Source organism: Peromyscus californicus, unplaced genomic scaffold (genome assembly GCF_007827085.1).
Source record: "Peromyscus californicus insignis strain IS unplaced genomic scaffold, ASM782708v3 Scaffold_19__1_contigs__length_69161282, whole genome shotgun sequence".
Classification (NCBI taxonomy): domain Eukaryota; kingdom Metazoa; phylum Chordata; class Mammalia; order Rodentia; family Cricetidae; genus Peromyscus; species Peromyscus californicus.
In genome coordinates this window covers 52622869-52644683 of record NW_026294491.1, presented here as the reverse complement: position 1 = coordinate 52644683, position 21815 = coordinate 52622869, and the positions used below count along the sequence as shown (strand labels likewise).

Below are 21815 nucleotides of genomic sequence, written 5' to 3'. Positions count from 1 at the left end.
ATTGCTACCACATGCTGGTCTGGAAATGGCAGGTGGTACTTCCTTGCCAACAGCCAAAGTGGACAATGGCTTCTGTTCACACTGTGATTAACACTGAAATAAAGGCAAATCCTGTGGTCGATTGTAGAAATATTTACTATATGTGTAAGATATGGTAAATGGTGGAAAGTTTTAGAAGGTAGTTGAAGCTATGCTGCATTCTGAATTATTGACAAAAAGTAGTGAAAGTGAATGATGGTGATGTGTGAGTTTTTGTTGTTATTATTATTTTTTAATATGTGAGGGTCAGCAAAGTAGCTTAAAGCTAAACTGATAATTTGAGTTCAATCCCCAGAGCCTACAGCGTATAAAGAGAGTTGTTCTCTGACCTCCACACATGTGCCAAGGCAAACACAGGTGTACACACATGTGTGTGTGTGTACACACACACACACACACACACACACACACACACACGCACGCACGCGCGCACACACACACACACACACACACACACACACACACACACGTAAATGTAATGAGGACACTCTGACTTCCACTCACTACATACAAGTCTGTTCTAGCACTTACAGAATGCAGAGAACCCCTACTTGTTTCCTGGACTCATTCTTGGTAGCATGTCTTATTTCAAACAGGGGTTAGTTTTTCTGACATATTGGTAAGTTCCCAGTAATTTATTTCCTTGCACATTTATTATTTCTTTACTGCCATGGCTTCAAGGATGTTTTCCTCGTTATTGATACAAACACAGTGTGAAGTGTTTACCGAGTTACTTGGGCCTCTGTGTCTGTTAATTCTCAGCTACTATAGTGCTCGTGTATTTAAAAAACATGCCTTGTTCAAATTTGAATATGTTCTTCACAGTCCCAATGGATTCATCATCCAATGGAGGCTTCCTCTGGCTTCCAGGGTGGAGAAATCTGTAAATTGTAGGAATCTGGCTGATTCTGACCTTGAAGTCCTATAATGTAAAAGGCTACAATCCATGAGAAAATAATGTAGCAAAATAAATACAAAGGAGGTATGTTCTTACAAATGAGAAAAAAATGTGTGGAATTTGTATTCCCTGGAGATAGTTTAGTGGTTAAGGAAGCTTCTACTCTTCCAGAGGAGCTGAGCTCTGTTACCACAATCAGGTGGCTCACAATCCCCTGTAACTTCTGCTCAGGGGATCTGACACCCTCTCCTGACCTCCTCCAGGACCTGCACACATGCATACGTGTGTATGTGAGAGTGTGTGAGTTTATGTGTGTGTGTATGTGTGCATGTATCTGTGTGAGATTGTGTGAGAATGTGTGTAAGTGTATATGTGAGTGTGTGTGAGTGTGCAAATTATAAAAGAAAATTTGTTTTTGGCACTGTGAGAAAGGGTGAGAATAATAGAATTTTCCTACATTGTCTGTTATTGCCAAATGATACTACCCTTGTACAATGCAAGTTCCAACATTTTTATGAGGAATAAAAGTATTCATAAACTGTAACCAACTGATCTCATTTTTTAAAAATTATTTAAATTTATTTATTTATTTTACATCCTGATTGCAGTTTCAGGATTTATTTTATATACCTCTTTCCTCTCCTCCCATTCTGTCCCCCAACCTCCCCTTTGTCCCATCCCCACCCCCCAATCCACTCCTCCTCTGCTATTGTTCAGAACAGGGCCAGCATCCCATGGATATTAGCAAAGCATGGCATTTCAAGGTTCAGTAAGACTAAGCATCTCACCTTGTATTAATGCTTGGGTAAGGTGACCTGGTATGAGGGTTATGAGGAATAGATTCCCAAAAGCCAGCCAAAGCACTGGGGAGATCCCCTGCTCCCATTATTAGGGGTCCTACAAGTATAACTGTCACACATATGTAGAGGGCCTAGGTCAGTCCCATGCAGGCTCCATTGGTGTCGGTTCAGACTCTGAGCTCCTATGAGCCTAGGTTAATTGATTCTGTGGGTTTTCTTGTGATGTCCTTGACCCCTCTGGCTTATACAATCCTTCCCTCTCTTCAGCAGGATACCCCGAGCTTGGCCTAATGTTTGGCTGTGGGTTTCTACATCTGTTTCCATCAGTTACTGGACGAAGCCTCTCTGATGACAATTGGGGCAGGCACCAATCTATGAGTATAGCACAATATCGTTAGGCATCATTACTTTGACATTTTTTTTTTCTCCAATCATGTTTAGTTCTATCCTAGGTCTCTGGGCCATCCAGACTCTGGATCCTGGCACTCCAGACAGTTTTAGGGGTGGGCTCACTGTCATGGTATGGGTCTCAGGCTGGACCAGTCATTGGCTGGCCACTCCCATAATCTCTGCCACCCTTACCCCAGCACATCCCATGGGCAGGACAAACTAGGTAGAAGGCTATATGGCTGGGTTGGTGACCTAGTCTCTTCCCTGTAAGTCTTCCTTGGTTACAGGAGATGACCAGTTCAGACTACATATCCTCTGTTGCTAGGACTCTTAGCTAGGGTCACCCTTGTAGATCATTGGGAGTTCCGTTGCTCTAGGTTTCTACCTCACCCGGAAATGCCCCCCTTTTCTGGTTGTCTATCCTGTACTCTCCCCCCTTCACCTAACCCCAACCCGATCCCTCATGGTCCCATCCCCACCCACAACATTAAAAAAAATGAGAAATGACCTGAATAACAGCTGTTCCAAATAAGTTTACACTGTAATATGAAGTGGAAAAACAAAAACAAAAACAAAAACGAGGCTTCAGAATTGTAGTAAGTCTCGAATATTTTAAGTTTAGTTTTAAAATGACAAACTTTGGGATTTATCTATCTGATAGTTGTGTAATGAGATTAAGGTTTGAGTCCCAGTCTTTTTTACCAGTTCACAATGTAGAGGTTTCCTAACCTCCAGGTTCTGTCTCTTTACTCTGAGGATGCACTAAATGAGTGAGTGAAAGTGTGTTTGGTTCTTGGGACAGTGGAGGGAAGATGAGCTTCCTCCGTGGTCACTGTTGTTGTTAAGAAATGACTGTGTGACATGACATCATCTTACCTGCCTCACCCCCCAGAGAAAAGCAACTGTTCTTGAGAAAGGGATCTTGCTTGGCACCCCAGGCTGACTTTGAACTTGAGATCCTCCTGCCTCAGCCTCTGCGGTGCTACAGCCCCAAGTGTGAACCACTGCACCAGCTTAGGAAGCGCCTTTATTAAGGTTCTCCCACATGCCAGGAAAGTCACAGAGATTCACTTCCTGCAGAAGTCTCCCCCAGGTCCCTGAGATGGTCCAGCTGGTCTTACCTGCGTCCCCATGTTTTTAACTGAGCACACTGGATGGAAGGCACCTGCCTGTGTGCTTGTTTTCTGGACCAGATGTGTCTAATGATGGCATCTTTACATTTCTAGCACAGGATGTAGCATCAAGATGAAAGTGAATTCTTCAAGGATAATAGATGACTGAGTGAAGGAATAAAGAAATAACCCCCACCCGTTCATTCTCTCTGGAGTCTTTAGGAACTGTTAGATAGCGTTACCTGTAGCAGAGGGAAACCTTGTTCTCTTCAACCATTAAGATGACTTCGAGGAGCTGCACATCTGCCCAGCTCAGCCGATTGCCCACAGAAAATCTTGCCAGTGGCCTCTTAGGGCCTGCAGGGTGGTTGGGATGGTGGAGGCAGAAGATGAGGGCCACTCTCAACATATAAATTAAAATGCTCTTAGTGTGGCAGAAGAAAGTTAGATACATTTTTATTTTGTGTATGTGTTTACTTGTGTGTACATACACATGCTATGGATGCACAGGTAGAGGCTGGAGGATAACTTGAAGGAGTTTGTTCTAGTCCTCTACCTTGTGGGCCACAAGGATCAAACTCCAGTTATCAGACATGGCAGCAAATGCCATCACCAGCCCAGCCATCTTGTCAACCTTGGTTAAATATTTTGTGGAAACATGTATCCAACCCTATAAGATCATGAAAGTCATCCTTTTCTTTACTGTTTTACTGTGGGCACTATGAATCTTTCTTTAAACTGAGAATTCTACCATGAACTTCCATATATTCCAGAAGAGGAAATTCTAGTTAAGAAGAGATAATACCAGGCTTGGTGGTGGCGGCGGCGGCGGCGGCGGCGGCGGCGGCGGCGGCGGCGGCGGCGCACGCCTTTAATCCCAGCACTGGGGAGGCAGAGCCAGGCAGAGCTCTGTGAGTTCAAGACCAGCCTGGTCTACAGAGGGAGATCCAGGAAAGACGCAAAGCTTCACAGAGAAACCCTGCCTCGAAAAACCAAAAAAAAAAAAGAAAAAAGAAAAAAGAAGAGACAATACCATATCATGTGACATCCAGGACTCATGTCATCTACAGCAGTTATGTAAATTATAAACTAGGTTTTATAGAGACTGCCATGGTTTGCTTTCTCTGGCTATGATATTACACTGAGTAGGTGCTGGAGAGATGGCCCAGTGGTTAAGAACATTGGCTGCTCTTCCAGAGGATCCATGTTTGATTCCTAATACCTACATGGTAGCTCACAACCATCTGTATCCTCAGTTCTAGAGGATCTGATGCCCTCTTCTGGCCTCTGCAGACACCAGACATGCAAGTAGTCCACAAACATATATTCAGACAAAGCACCCTTACATCTTATATATTTATGTATCTAGTTTAAAAATCAAACACTGACCATTTTGGGGAGGGAAGGCTTTGTTTGGCTTACTGGTTACAGACAATCACTGAAGGAAGCTGAGGTAGGAACTCGGGCAGAGACCATGGAGGATTGCTGTTGCACTGGCTTGCTCTCCTGGCTTACTTAGCTAGCTTCCTTTTGTAGTTCGGGCCCACCTGCCCAGGGATGGCACCACCCATGGTGGGTTGGGCCTTCCTACCTCATCTAGCAATGAAGAAAATGCCTAGGGAGGCTCCCACAGGCCAGTCACATCAGGGGATCCCCCAGTTGAGACTCCTTCAGGTAACTCTGAGCTGTGTCAACTTGACAATTAAAGCTCACTGAGGTAGTTCTTCTGTACTATAGAATTATTTACCACAATCCCAAAGTACATTTAGCTTCTGTTCATTCATTCATTCATTCATTCATTCATTCATTCATTCATTCATTCATTCATACTTAGTGAATCTGAGGAGCTACACCATGTCAGGGAAGCCCTTATTTCATTATGATGAGGTCCTGGGACAGAACGGAGTCTGTCCGCTGGCTCTTGGCTGCAGCTGGAGTAGAGGTAAGCTTTGAGGTGGTCCATCTTCAGATGCACCTGAAACAGACTGTGTCCACTGAGTTCCTCACATCAGTCAGGAGGTGTTTCCTATTGAGTGTCTTCTAAGGAATGGAGCCCTGTTTGGCTTCTTAAGGCAAACCTTTAATCCCAGAAGTCTAGGCAGGAGGATTGTAAATTTGGTGGTAGACTTGACAATAGAGTGTGGCCCTTGTCACCTTGTACCTTAAATTAAGATTACCAGTTTTAAAGATACACATGAATAGATATGAATTAATAAATAGTTGAAATGTTTTTCTTACCACAACACAGACAGTAACAACTTCGAGGCGTTAGTCACATGTGCACCACATTTGGATGGAGACTTAGAGTGTGAAAAATAAATAACTCCGACTGTATAGAAGTTCACTGAGTCGTATAGTCTTTGGGTCTGGTTAATTTCAGTGTGTGATTTTCTTTTATTTATATTTTTATATCATAACATTTAAAATAAATAAGAAATAACTTGTAAATTTATTTAAGAATTAGAGTTATGCATATTGAATGTTTGGTAACACTGATGAATTATTACTGTTTTAGATGTGATCATGTCTTGGCGGGAGGTTTCTCCCCTAAAAGAGTTCTTACAGTGTAGAGAACACATTTAAGTATTTAGAGACAAAATACATGATATTTGAACTGGGTAAGAGGCAATTTGAGAGGTCACTGCTCAGCACATCCTCGGAGAAGGCCCCCAAGGAACAACCATATATTGTATTGATTACTATTCCATAGCAAAAGAATTAGTATATAACATTTTAGCAAATGAAAGTAGAGTGGAAATACAAACCACAGTTGAGAGGCAGTCAGGAGTGGACAGCAACAGGCTGCTTGTTCAGGGTAGGGCGGACACTGTAGACATTATTGTCTTGAGCACCGAGTAAGTGCCAGGTTCTTTTAAGTCCCAAGGATACCCAGTGAGGAAGACAGTTAGTTGGTCCTGCCCCCAGCATCCTACACACCTGTGGGAATACAAAGAGGTAAAAAAGGTGGCCCATTGTTGTTCCTGAGAGGGTCTTGTTTTATAGCTCACTCGCTGTGTAGCTTGGGCTGCTCTCAAATTCCAGCTATTTCCCCACCTTAGCTTCCTGATTACGGGCACACATCACCACATATGACTTCAACGAGGAGGTTTAAATGAATAGTGGAGCATCTAGAACTCTCAAGCATTTCACTAATGTTCAAGAGGTGCTGGTACTTTCCTGTATGACCGTGTTGGGTGCTGCCCTCTCGAGGCATCTTTGGGTAAGACACGTCTCAGTAAGATACCTGTGATCTGGGAGGGATTTACTTGAGTGGAAATCACAGACTCAGGAGATTTTTGCCCTTGGATAGAAGCTGGGAAGAATGGCTAAGGGTTGAGGCAGTGTCCTGGGAGGGGACTTGCAGTGCTCTCCCAGCCTTCTGGCGCTGTGTTTACACGACCCTGAGGGTTGCACTTCACCCTTGCTCCTGGCGTGCTTGATGCTTCCCAGGTACAAAGAGAGCAGCCCACAGATACAAATGGGTGCCTTTCTACTGTGTTCGTTCTGTGAGGAATCTGTGTTGGATCACGCAGCTGTCCACTTGTGGCTCAGCCTCTGCAGGAATGCGTTCTAAAGAGAAGGGTGAAGTAGAAGCAAGGAACTCAGTATCAAGGCCTCCTCTTGTCCACCCCAGCGAGACTGAAGAGGGAGCTGAGCACAGGCTGCCTTGGACCCTTGCTCAGACCTTCTGGGACTTCTGTGCCCAAAGACTGATTATGACAGACCCATCCATTCCATCGTTCTCACCATGACCAACACACTCACCATCCCTATCCGACCTTGGTGAGCCTCTTCCGATGACTGCTCATCCCCTCTGTCCCCTGTGTTTCCTGAATGGATGCTTGGCTAATTGGTGGCATTCAGCACCTCACTATCTGTCATCTAATGCAGTGTGACAGTGTATGTCTACAATCTAGCATTCCAACCAAGCAGCCAGAGATGAAAATATTCCTGCCCATCACTACTCAGAACTGTAATAAATCACAGTCTATGCAACCAGAGTTAGTACTTATTGTCCAGTGTGATATGGAGCAAGCCCTACTCTGTGTACTTTGAAAACCCTGCCCAGCTGGGTGCAGTGGCATGTGCTTAGGACCCCAGCTACTCAGGAGGTTGAAGTAGGAGGAGAATTGCTGAGTCTAGCCTGTGCAACATAGTAAGACCTTGTCTCACATTTTAAAAAAATCAATAGATGAATAGAAAACCCTCTCCTTATTACAAACGAGGAAACAAATGCTGTGAGATCTTCAATGATTATGCTCAGGCCACACAGCTATTTATTAGTTACAGCCTAGATCATAAATCATATGAGCATCAATATACAGAAAGAATCGTGATTGTTTCTAATGACTTTATTTTTATAGATTCTGTAAAGTCAAATATAATTATATATTTGATATAAGATATAAGTACAAAATGATATGAAAATTTATTTGAGGTTTTTCTTTTAAGTGTATGGATGGTTTGCTTGCATGTACGATAGAAACACAAGCACAGCTGATGCCCATGGAGGACGGAAGAGAGCATTGGATCCCTAGCACTAGAGTTATAGACAATTGTGAACTGTCACGTGGGTGCTGTGAATTGAACCTGGATCATCTGGAAGAGCAGCCAGTGCTCTTGACCACTCAGGCATCTCCCTAGCTCCCAAACTGAGCATTGTTATACTAATTTTGCAGTGTATCCCAGGCTGGCCATGACCTTGTCATCCTCCTGCCTCAATTCCAGAATGCTGCCATTACATAGGCATGTACCACCCATGTCTGGCCAAATTGATTGCTACATTTGTAGCAAGTACTGGGAACCAATCAGGGCATCAGATCAGTCTCTGGCAGCCCTGTCATGGGCTGTCTTTCTGACCAAAGTGATTGCTCTTGGGATAAGCTTGATTTCTATAGGCAGATGAAGAGCAAAGTAGATGGTCACCAATATTCAGTTGCTTGAAATAAAAAGGAAATGAAAAGATAGTGTGAGGAAATAGCAAGACATTCATTAGATTCTGACACATCATCCTTCTGGACACACACACACACACACACACACACACACACACACACACACACACACCTGAATATTTCTAAGTGGTTTGAATGGCTTAGTGAATTATTTCCAGTAACAAAATGAGATCTAGGTCATATAACTATATAGATTAGAATAATGCAAGTGAGATTTAACAATGATTCAAGGTCAAATAAATACACAAAAAAATTGAAGTGTTATAATGAACCTTTGCAATCATCAGTACCCTGATTTTTTTTCACGTCTTTAATTTTGTTCCTGTGTTTTCATGTGTGTAAATATACGTGCTATGGATGACTAGGTACAGACTGGAGGATAACTTGTGGGTGTTTGTTCTATTCCTCTACCTTGTGAGCCACAAGGTTCAAACTCCAGTTATCAGATATGGCAGCAAATGCCATTACCAGCCCAGACATCTTGTCAACCTTGGTTAAATATTTTGTGGAAACATATATCCGACCATATAAGATCATGAAAGTCATCCTTTTCTTTACTCTTTTACTGTGAGCACTATGAACATTTCTTTAAATTGAGAATTCTACCATGAACTTCCATATATTCCAGAAGAGGAAATTCTAGTTAAGGAGAGTTAATACCATATCATGTGACATCCAGGAATCATGTCATCCACAGCAGTCATGTAAATTATAAACTAGGTTTTATAGAGACTGCCATGGTTTGCTTTCTGTTGCTATGATATTACAATGAGTAGGTGCTGGAGATATGGCCCTGTGGTTAAGAGCATTCATAGGATCCCTGTTTGATTTCTGACACTGTATCTGTATCTCCAGTTCTAGAGGAATTGATGCCCTCTTCTGGCCTTTGAAGGCACAGTCATGTAAGTGATACACAGACATATATTCAGGCAAAACAGCTATATTAAAAAAATACATTTTTTAACTTAAAAATAAAACACTGGTCAAAACCTGTTTTGGATGAAAGGGTTTGTTTGTCTTATATGTTGAATCATTGAAGGAAGCTGAGGCAGGAACTCAGGCAGAGACCATGGAAGATTGCTGTTGCACTGGCTTGCTCTCCTAGCTTGCTTAGCTAGCTTCCTTTGGTAGTTCAGGCCCACCTGCCTAGGGATAGCACCACCCATGGTGGACTGGGCTACATCTACTAGCAATGAAGAAAATGCCTTACAGACATGTCCATGGACCAATCTGATCAATGACATCCCCCAGTTGAGACTCCCTCAGGTAACTCTGGGCTGTGTCAACTTGACAGCTGAAGCTGACTAGGACAGAGACTGTTAGTCCATGTCATCATATCTTGTGCCGAAGACCCAGTGATCTTACTTGGAGATGCAGACTCCTGCAATCTTGCAGCTTCACCATGAGAAGACCTTTGCAGGCTTTCCCTTATTGTGAAATCGCTCCCAGGCTGTGAAGTTGCCATAGTTCTTGGTGAGGAGCAGGGTGGAAGGGAAAGGACCTTCAGGATGAGCAGCTACATGCCGTGAGTTGTGCTCTCTTGACAGGTCAGACATGCATCCAAACAGCTGTAAGCAGGTTGTTGCATACACTGCCAACCCCAAAGTGCTCCCTCACTTACACTGTGTATGGAAGAGAATGTATTCAAGTGAAGAAGCCTGCAAGACTAAAGAAAAACTGACAACTCCTTTGCTGTTTCTGCTTTCTAGTATGAAGAGAAATTTATACACACCAACAAGGACTTGGAGAAATTAAGAAGTGGTAAGCTCAAGTACCCGAAGACCCCAATCAGAGGTGTCTTTCAGATGGGTTAGACCCCAGGTCATGTGGGTGTGTTTATAAGGTGGTTCCCAGGGATGCCAGAGAGGAGAGAATAGGAAAAATATAAAGGAGGAGGGTCTTTTGGGCAGATTTGAGGCTCACTTAACGTTAAAAAGGAGTAGGCCTCTGAGTATTTGCTAATGAAATATCCCCCAGTGCCTTCCCCTGGCTTTCCCCTTCTTTCTCCACTTTTCTTGAGGTATAGAGCACTCAGGGTCCCATGCTACTCACTTCCTGCAGTAGGGAAGAGAAAAGAAAAAGTCCAGTGCTCACTTTGAGTTCTTCAGTCTGATGACTTGACCAGTTGACTCCCTGCTGGTCCTTAAGAATCTATAGTGAGATGGTCCTAAAGTATTGGAGGTTCAGACTAGAGTGTGAGGAGGTGAAGAAACAGGAATGGATGGCAGCCATGGGGCTAGAGACTCATGCCTTCCTTGGCCCACTGCCTCCTGCGATGATTAGAAGACCACACAAAGATCCTGACATAGAAATTGTTCTCTGGGCCAACCTTGCTATCCATTGATCACCTTGTTGCATTCTCTACCAGTTTCCTTAAAAATAGCTATGAGTAGAAGTCAACACTAAGAAATAAAATTCCCTGGCATGTGTCTGGATAGGTAACAGAGACAGAAATGAATTAGCGAGCTACTCACCAAGGGCTGGGGAGGGAGAAACTATGGGATTCTTTAAAAAATACTAATTGTATTTAATTAGAAACATTATGTTATCAGGCTATAATATATTTCCTCTTGTATTTTTAGTCATTTGGTGGCTTTTGATTCTGAAAGCATATGTGTAATTCAGGGATTTTTCCCCAAATCTCTCTCTATTTTTTCAAAGATGGAGTTTTGATGTTCCAGCAAGTGCCCATGGTGGAGGTGGATGGAATGAAGCTGGTGCAGACCAGGGCCATTCTCAACTATTTTTCCAGCAAATACAACCTCTATGGGAAGGACATGAAAGAGAGAGCCCTGTACAGTATATTTCTATTTCAGTATCAATGGATATCATGAGAAGGATCTAAGTTTTTCATTAAATGATCAGATCTATGGCAGGGGGTCATGGCCACCAGCAGGCTTGCCTTGGTATTTATATTGGATTGAAGTATAGCAGAGTCCTCTGGTGATGAGGGATGAGTAACGGTAGGGTGGATCCTGGTGACTGTAACAATAACCAGGGATGTTCTCAGACACAACACAGGGATAGAGGCTGGAGAGCTCTCATCAGCTTTGAATTCGGGAGAACATTGGAACCATTATTCCAGGTGCTCAGGCTTTTCCACAGCTGGCTGCTCAGAACACGAAGTCTAGATATGAAGGATTGACAATGCAAGGATTTCATCTGCCAACTTTTAATTTCCAGGAATGATCATGGTCAGGACTAGGAAATTAAGCTACTAGCTAATTACATGGACTAGTCCAGTGTTCAAGGGTAATAGAATCGAGATGCTTAAGATGCTGGAGTCATTTGGCTCGTGTCATGTAGAACTACAGCAGCTGGATTGAGTCAGTGCCACCAAACCTGGCAGCTTACCTACCAGTTGTGGTAGAACTGCTTCACTGACATTTAGTCAACTATAGTGGCAGGGGACGTGGCTCAGTCAATAAAATCCCTCCTATCTGAGTGCACACATTGAAGGTGCGACATCCATCACCCACATAAAGGCACGGTGCCACAGTGTGCTTCAGTAACCCCAGTGCTGGGAGGCAGGAACCAGTGGATCCCACTTGCTTGCAGCTGGTCTAGTAGGAACATCTGAGTTCCAAGTTTATCTGAGAGCATGTCTCATGATGGTGGAGGCAATAGAGAAAAACACCTGGCATTGACCGCTGGCCTCTACGTGCACGTATATTCACAAGAGTATGCATATACACACACAAACATGCCAATTTATTTCAAAAGAACTTAAAATCTGATCTGAAATGTTGGTAGTTCCTCTAACAGCTAAATACAGTATTATCAATGACCCATCACTACCTCAGTCTGGTGTATATTGAAGAAAAACAAAAATATGCCCTCTTCTGTTCTCGTACAGAAATGCTCACAGAAGCTTTCAAACTATGGAAGAACTCAGCAAAATATGTAACTAGAAGCACTTGACATCCTTCCCTACATAACAGACCAAATTAAGATAAAAGCCAGCAGCTGTATCACTGGAAATAGTTAGTTGGTGAACCTGAGCACTGAAGTACCCACTAGACATTTCAAAGCCAATGCCGTCTGTCCAACCAACACTTAGGATTCGTGACCAGCAGCACACATCAATTTTTGTGGAGACTTAATTCTTTTTCAAGAATTTATGCCTTAGTGTTTCTATGTTTGGTGACTGGAAGGGGCTCAGTTTTATTGATTCTGTGGAAACTTAAAGTGGTCTCTGATAAATTGGATTTATAGATCAAATATCACCTGTCATGTAATGTTTCTATGTAGTCATTCTCAAGAAAACTACATGTTTATGTGACCTCTTATGCATTGTGCACTGCTATTCTAAGTTTTAACATATCAGTGATGCTGTAATACAGCTGTGTGCAACATACTGCACTTACCCTGGAAAATCTGCCCTGTGAATCCCCACAACTCACTGGGAACAGAAAAAAGACAATAAAAACAAGTCTGATATAGAGCTCAGGTCTTGGGCATCAGGGAACTCCCATCTGCTGAGACACTATTAGGTATTAATCCTATTATCTCAAGAGTCCTTCAGAAAAAAAATTCTCTTTATTTTCAAGAAAGAATATATGGATCTGAATTTCATCAACTTTTCCAAGTTTGCACAGCTCCTCATGCTAAGAGTTGGGATTTATCTATAAATGTTCCTTCACTCTGGTAAGAAACAAGGCACCTTCAAAAACAGAACTCCTTGAACTTTTAGGTAGAATTGACATAGGTCCCATGTATTTCTAAACAAGCCCATTATCTTACACAGATAGATGCATGCCCTCAATTTAACCAGGTTTTTTGGTTGTCAAAATAACCCAAGCAGGTTTACTAATTTTCTGTTCACTTTTAAAAAATCCAAGAAATACTTTTCCCAGAAAGGAGACCCCGATGTATAGGGGGTGGTGGTGCACACCTTTAATCTCAGCATTGAGAGGTAGAGGTAAGTGAATGTCTATAAGTTCAAGGACAGCCTGGCTTATATAGCAATTTCTGAGCTAATCGGGCTACATATTGATATCCTGTCTGTCTGATTTAGGGTTCTTATTACTGTGAAGAAAAACCATGACCACAGTAACTCTTATAAAGGAAAACACTTAATTGGAAGCTGCCTTACAGTTCAGATGTTTAGTCCATTATCATCATGGCAGAACATGGCGCTAGAGAAGGAGCAAGATCCTACATCTTCATCCACAGGCAACAGGAAGTGAGCTAAGACACTGGGCATGGCTTGAGCATATATGAGACCTCAAAGCCCACCCCCACAGTGATACACTTCCTCCAACAAAGCCATACCTACTCCAACAAAGCCACACCTCCTGATAGTGCCACTCCCCATGAGCTTACGTGGGACAATTACATTCAAACCATACATTGTCTCAAGAAGATTCAATTTAAAGCAACAATAGCAAAAAGAGGCACATGAATAAAGATAAATGGGATATTCCCCATCCCCTTCTCTTCCAACTGTACTTGGCTCACACACTCAGACTGGGAACATCTGCAGCAGGTTTTCAGAGGACTAGGAGGGCTCCATGGAGGAGTGGAGAAGCTGACTTGAAACCAGGGCCCAAGCAGGTACCCGACACTCGGTGTATATATGGGTGAGTAGATTCCATCTGAGCCTTGAACACTTCTCAGTAAACGGAACACAAGTGCCTGTTCTTAGGGAGGATATGGAGAAGAGAGCCTCTCTGAGTACTGAGTATACTTGAGGAACATGGATGAGACCCCTGTCAGTTAATCTCCCTTGGTCTCATTTTCTATTGGTCCAGGAAGCTATATGCTCACCTTTCCCAGAGTCATAGGTCAGGCTCTGGATCCTCATATTGATAAGTAGGAGGAAGTGGTTTCTAATGAAGAGCACTGGATAAAATACGATGGAAGGGAAATTCATTTCCTCTGTAACGTGGCCCTCAGCCACTAACAACAGAAAGGGGGCGATGTCTGAGCTTTAGTCCCTAATACTTCACACACCTCACTGGTTAGCGTCAGCATCACCCCCTCTTCTGCTGGACATTGCCCTTCCATTTCTCTGGCCAGAAAGAACAGTGTAGAGCCTCCAGCACAGTGTACAGAATGTCCAGTCACAAGACAAACAAGCAAAGTATACTTCTAAATGTCTTCTTAAAAAAAACTAAACTTCAAATCACACATTTAAAAGTACAGATACTTAAAACGTGGTCATGCATCTTTCTTTTCAGAATTCACCCCTGGTTATGTAGAAACACATTTCTTTAAAAACTGCACTTGAAACATGATCTCACAGCACTTGCAGTGGCTTGCACTGGGCTGGCACACAGTTGGGCCTGTCAACAACTAACCTCGCCTTTGGGAAGGGACTCATGGACTGAACTGTTAGCAACCGATGGATTCTGGAGGAGGGGAATTTGTCTTCAGTTATGTATGAGACCCATAATGGTGAGCACACCAGGTTCCAATGGACAACTCCAAACCCATAGCCACACTGCTGGTCCTGGTTAAAGTCAGTGGGTCACAAAACTAAACAAAAAGGCATCAGGGTGGAAATGGACTTGTGGGAGGAAAGATGGAGATTTGGGAGGAGGGGATGGGAAGAGGATGAGGATGGAAGGAATGAGAGCAGACAGAATGCATTATACACATGTATACAATTTTCAAAGAATGAATTAAATGCATAAAAAAGAAATTGGACAATCATAAAAAATTAGGGCTCCACACTATGCATTCTTGCAAGAAAATTTCTGGATGTTTTCTAAGCACGGTTTGTACTTTGGGGCATTATGTAACAGTCTGGGGAATTGTGTAACCATCTGTAGCTGAGTCCAGGCCTTGAGAATGCTGCTTCCAATAAGTCCTTGTGTTTCTATTCAAGCCACAAGTGTCACTGGAGCCATTGAATTTCATTGTCTGGGTCTTTGCTCTGTCCCGTTTTCTGCACTGCTAAGACAGAACAACATATATTAGATGTTGACTGAACTTAATCAACGTGTTCCTGTCCTTACAAAATCCACACAACAGGTCCGTATTCACATGCATAATACACAAAAACTAAAGTACATTTTAAAAAGTATAGCCAAACTAGTTTTGCAGGGCTTGAGAGATGGCTAGGCAGTTTGATCAGTGGCTGTCCTTCCAGAAGACCCAGCACCCCCATGTGGCCACAAAGATCTGGATCTCCAATGCTGCGGGATCCAGTACCCTCTTCTGGCCTCCCTGCTCACCAGGTACACAAAAGGCACACAGACATGCATACAGGACACTCATACACACAGAATAAAAACATTCTAAAACTAATTTTGTAGATCTTCCCACCTTTGGTTGTGGTTTATAACAGACATAAGCCTGAAACAAAACGATCCGAATGCTCTGGCCCCCAGCATAGGTGGTGTGTGTTGTAGACAGAGAAAAGAAGCCACAGGCAGAAAGCAGAGGACCGGAGAGGATCTCCCATTACAACACAGGTGTATTTTACTTGAAGTTGGGTGGCTGGAACTGCGTTCAAGGGTACAATGCAATCTCATTATACATCAATTAGACTTCAGTTTCCTAAATATGGAGAAGTATTTAAGCCAAACAAATCAACTGAATGCCCATGACACCTCACCTGTGCAGAGGAGTGTCACTCCTGCAGTCACCATGAACGAAGAACATAGGTGAGACCCCTGCCGTCAGTCTCTCTTGGTCTCATTTTCTATCGATTCAGCAAACTATATGCTCACCCTTGCCCTAGTTGTTACCGTGACTTTGGACTCCTATCCTTTCATAGTATCACACTCAAGACTCAATTATTCTTTTCTATTTCACTATAAAAGCTAGTAATATTCAAATCCCCAGTAGATAATAAAGCCTAGAGTATAGTTGGCATTTTCTTTGGGCCACCAACCAGTTCCTAAATAAAGACATGGAGAGTTATTATTACTAATTATGAATGCTGGGCCTTAGCTTAGGCTTGTCCCACTAGTTCTTTTAACTTATTTTAACCTGTTTCTATTCATCTACAGTTTGCCTCGGAGCTTTTTACCTTTCTTCCATTTTGTATGTCCTGCTTCCTGCTTCCTCCGTGTCTGTCTGTCTGGCAGCTGATATCTCCCTGGCATGTACCTTTTTTCTTTTTTCTCCCTTGAGCCTAGATTCCTTCTCCTACTTATTCTCCCTGCCTAGAAGTTCCACCTATACCTCTTCCCTTGCTATTGGCCATTTAGCTTTTTGTTAGACTCATCAGGTGCCTTAGGCAGGTAAGGTAAAACAGAAACATATCTTTACATAATTAAGCAAATACATCACATCTTTACATAGTTAAAGAAACATTCCACAACACTAGACTTTTTTTTTTTTTTTAAAGCCAGCTGTCTCTGTCTACTCTCGCAAGACTCCCAAAAGTTGCTTGCATCCTTCTCCCATTTCTTAGGTAATATTATAGCCTTCTGAGGTTTTTAATGTAGTTAAAGACTAGATAGTCATAATTTTCCTTATTTATGATAAAAGATAAGTTAGATATTAAACCTTAAACTAACGAATATAAGATTGATAAAATATTTCCTTTAATTTTTGCCAAATACAAATACACTAAATATTATAACTATAATTCTTGCTTAATAACTGTTTTGTTATATATAATTTTACTATGTTAAAGTTAAAACCTTCCTTTTTGGAAAAAAGAAAAGGGGAAATGCTGTGGATATCTGAATGCTGTGGATGTGTTGTTCTGACTGGTTAGTAAACAAAGTGCTGATTGGCCAGTAGCCAGGCAGGAAGTATAGGCGGGACAAAAAGAGGAGAATTCTGGGAACAGGAGGGCTGAGTTAGGAGATGCTGCCAGCCGCCGCCATGAGAAGCAAGATGTGAAGGCAGAACTGGGAAAAGGTACCAAGCCACGTGGCTAAACATAAATAAGAATTATGGGTTAATTTAAGTGTAAGAGCTAGTCAGTAATAAGCTTGAGCAAATGGCCATACAGTTCGTAAATAATATAAGCCTCTGTGTGTTTACTTGGGTCTGAGGGGCTGTGGAATTGGTGGGTGAGAGAGATTTGTCCTGATCACCAGCATGCTGGGACACAGGAAAACTCTAGCAACAGGTATCAATGTGCATCCCTGGCTGGCCTGAAACTCACTGCGGACCAGGGTGATGCCTAGACTTTTGGTGTGAATACTAGTTTGAATTGCTAGTGCAGCCCCCGTATTAGGCCAGTCATTACCTTCACTGATTCTTCTGGGGTAAAACGAAGGCAAATTCATGAATTTGACCAGCGTGTGACTGGTGCTTAGCCAGTGTTATCCCTATCCCATTCATCTGCCCTGCTGTTAAGTGTAAGTGAATGCAGAAACATCCCCTTTCCTAAATCCCAAAGCAAAATACACCCTCCAGGGACATAACACAGATTTCCTGTAGGAGCAGCAAATTAGAAACTAGGTAAAGAATTGCAACTTTGCACTACCTTTAGCCCAGTCTGAGGTCTGCTTTGACTCAGATGTGGCTTAACAGCCAAGGAGAGAAGAGGGACTGCTTCCTCCTTATCCTTGAAACTGGTGAAAGCCTCTCACTGCAGGGTCTCCTCCAAGGTTCCCAGGGTCTTGGCCTCTGTGTGTCCCAAATCTGCCCTTATTTTACTCCTGCACCCTGCGTGTGAATTTTCACGTCCATAACTGAGCATGTGTAAGGGTAGACTTGACTTTTCCCTCTCTTTACACGGTTTCATCAACTATAAGACAGAGGTAACAACAACTGTGGTCCTGCACATGGGAATATTTCAACCAATGATGAGCCTCATAATTGGCAGTGGTACTATATGATTAGAATGGAGTTGAACATTTTCTATCAGCTAATACAAAGTAGCCATTGTAAATCAAAATACAGCATATTGGGCCATATTTATGGCAATTTTAGTATAAATAGACCCAGCAAGCTTTCTATAAAAATATACAGTATGCAATTATGTCCAATTCCTAACTCCTTTATTTTAAAAGATTTGTTTTTTAGATCTCTTATAGATGAGATCCATGCTCTTTGATGCTCCTGAACTGGAGTGGTAGGTGATTACAAGCTGCTACCCCATGTGGATGCTGAGAATCAAACTCAATGTGTTCTGTAGGAGCAGAATGTGCTCTTAACTGCTGTACTGTCTCCACAGCCCCAATTCCTAAGATTTAATAAAGACAGTAAGCAACTGGGTTTAGTTTGTTTATTTGCTCTAATAGACTGCTCATTGTTATTTAAAGTGTAATTCTGCTTGTATAAAAATGGGTTTGTTGTGGTGGGTTTGCCAGCTGGGGCCTAACACATCTTCAGTTAACTCCATCTCCATGGTGCATATGAAGAGCACCTGCATAATATCTAACCTCCTCCATCTAGGTTTCAGAAGTACACTCTGTGATGTTCATATGATGGAGAAAAGGCATATTTCTCAGCAACTGTCCTGATCTTTAGTGATGCATGCCTACAGTTCACTGGAGTTTTACACAGACCATGAGAAACACCAGAAGTCATCGGCTAGCACTGGGGTGGGATCACTACGAGTTAAAGTAAGTATTGCTTCTTCAGTTCTTTCTCGTCACACTAACCCCCATATATTTATTATTTCCATAATCTCTGACCTGAGAACCAGCCGAAGATAATCATATCTCACTCATGAGACTGTTTGATAAAATCTCAGAGTGGCTCCCAATAGATTCGTACCAAGAAGGCATTTAAGAAATTCCTCTGAACATTCCAGAAAGAAGACACACAGTGCTTCAGGAGAGTTGATACCTCTTAACCATCCCTCATGACATGCATTTATGCTCTCATGGTTTGGTTCACTGATACGTGTATTTACGCATGGGCAAGCAAATGGAGAGACTGTTGCTCTGACAGGCAGGTTGAAGTGCGTCTGGCCACTCTTGACTGTACCATGTTAGAGATAGACTCTGATTGGGACAGCTTAACTTAGTCCTAAATGTGACCCTGCCTAACACTTATATCAATGGGAAGGCAATTTTTTTTTTTTTTTTTTTTTTGGTTTTTCGAGACAGGGTTTCTCTGTGTAGCTTTGCGCCTTTCCTGGGACTCACTTGGTAGCCCAGGCTGGCCTCGAACTCACAGAGATCCGCCTGGCTCTGCCTCCCGAGTGCTGGGATTAAAGGCGTGCGCCACCACCGCCCGGCTGGGAAGGCAATTTTGCTGCAAGATATTTCCAGAGTTATGCCTTAAATAAAAATTTCAGTTTTGAAGATATACATAAATATATTTAATCTGATGATTACATCAATACACATCAAAGAATATATACATTAAAACTACATGAGGAGACTTATCAGAACTTGAGATTCTTATTTAAATGTGATTTAAAGAAAGTATAAAATGATTTATGCATGTTATTCTAGAATTACAACTATAATTAATGAATAAATATTTAATGACATTACCCAATTATTACTGTTTTGAGGCTGTGGACTCAGTTCAGTGTAGAGCATTTGGTTAGTATGTATAATTCACTGGGTTCCATTCCATGGTCTGTTAAAGAAGGAAAAGAAAGAACCACTCTACCTACAGAGGTGTGAGAATCAACCATGGTTGTTTATAAAATCACCACAGTGTTTTAGAGAGGCACACTGGTGCAATTAAAAATGGCATATATGTGGTACATGTTATTTGGCCACAGGAAAAAATGATGCACTGATACATGTTACAACAGTGGAGAAATCTTGAGAAGATTCTAAGACATACTAAGTGGAAGAAGTTGGAGCAGTCATGGATTCTGTTTACATGAAATGTCAGAGTAAAGACTGTTGGGAAGAGAAAGTAACGACTGAACTGGAAAATGTCAGGGAAACTGTTCTGGACCTGGATAGAAGTGACGGTTTATCCACACCGTGAATGTGCTAAATACCACCCAGTCGTTATCACTTAAAAATGTGTAATATTAGCTGGGCGGTGGTGGCGCACGCCTTTAATCCCAGCCCTCGGGAGGCAGAGGCAGGCGGATCTCTGTGAGTTCGAGGCCAGCCTGGTCTACATACAAAGCGAGTTCCAGGAAAGGCACAAAGCTACACAGAGAAACCCTGTCTCGAAAAACAAAACAAAACACTGTGTAATATTTGGTGAACTTTACCATTAAAAAAATGCAACTTCCAAAAAGAAAATGTTAAGGTACAAAGGCTTAAAATGTGCCTCAGCAAAAAATACGAAGTTTTAGATAAATGAAAACAGAGGCTAACATATATGTGATAAATACATCTTATGCAGAAGAACTCCCTTCAGTTGTCACAATGGAGTATGGACGAGAACACAGATGGCTTTCCTGATCTTGTCCAGGTCAGACTTTGTCTTGCTCTCCGTATCCATCCCCTCTCCATCTCTCAGTCCAGGCTGTTACTGTGAGCTACACTGTTGTTGTCTGCATAGAATTCCTCCATACACATGCCTTCACACTCACAAATCCCCCAGTTTTTTCTTTCTGTGTGAGAATCGGTCATGGCTGTGGTTAGACTTTCGTCATTCCTAGCTTCATTTCCATCCACGTATTCTATGTTTTAATTTTATCTACTTAGAGATCACTGTGAATTAGAACATGAAACATTGTCATTCGCTGTACTGTATAAACCCATTAATGTATGAGCCTAATGTATAACACCTAAGCAAGAATTACTGGAAATGGGTGTCTTAAAAGTGTCTCTGTGGGTGCTGGAGAGATGCTTCAGTGTCAGGGCACTGGCTGCTCTTCCATGGACCTGAGTTGGATTCCCAGCATCCACATTACAGTTCACAACCATCCAAACTCCAGTCCAGGGGGATCTGATGACATCTTCTCACCAGTGTGGGTGCCAAGGATGCAGGAGGTGCACAGAAATACCTGCAGACAAAATGCCCATCATGTGAAATGAACTGAAGAAAGACGTCTGTGGAAAATGCCAGTGAGCTGTTTTCTTCACCAGCTCACTGTGTTCACATCTGTTTCTGCTCCTATGGAGGCACCTGCCACTAGATTGAAGGTTTTATGTGGATTATTCAAGATGGCTTCGTCTCGAGTTCCACAGATTAAGTACATCTGTAAAGAACGTTTTCCAAATTCAATTCATATTTATAAGATCCTGGGATTTAGACATGGGCCTATGTTTTGAGGGAGACACATTATAAACTTAACTTACTCTACGGTATAGTGGACAAAACGTGGCAATTGCTGAATGATGGATAATTTGTGGTTGGGTATATTATTTCACTTTCTGTTAGAAATTATTGTAAACATCCTAAATTAATTGAATGAGTTGGTACTATGGTCACATTTTATGCCCATTTATAGGGACTTGACACACACAAAAGCCCATGAGAGAAGCACATTAAACACATAATGTGAAAATAACCTGAGGCACCGTTATGGAGAAAATGCATTAGTAGCTGAAGGCAGAAGAGTGGAACACAAACCACCTCCAAAGGCCTATCGGTGAGAAGGTAAGATCCCGGACACCATGTCAGTGTGAATTTCAAAGAAAACATCTCTGCATAAGCACATTCCCACAGTATTTGGGACATCCTCATATTAATAATCACTATTATCTGAAACTCAGCTGTTTGCTCTGTGCCTTACCTGGTGGCCCATTCAACAGCAATACTCCCTAGTGCCAATAGCTGGCTCTTTACAGCATCTCCCAGCTTAGCTAAACAGAGATTTCCTGCTTGTTTTAGC

The 21815-nt window shown here is 42.3% G+C and overlaps 1 long non-coding RNA gene across 1 annotated transcript; it reads left to right on the top strand.

Moving 5' to 3' along the window:
* Nucleotides 1-8802: 8802 nt before the first annotated feature.
* On the top strand, nt 8803-10933 carry LOC128114911 (uncharacterized). The gene is made up of 3 exons (XR_008219936.1): nt 8803-9719; nt 9904-9955; nt 10856-10933. It is a non-coding gene; the product is annotated as an uncharacterized LOC128114911 (long non-coding RNA).
* Nucleotides 10934-21815: the final 10882 nt, after the last annotated feature.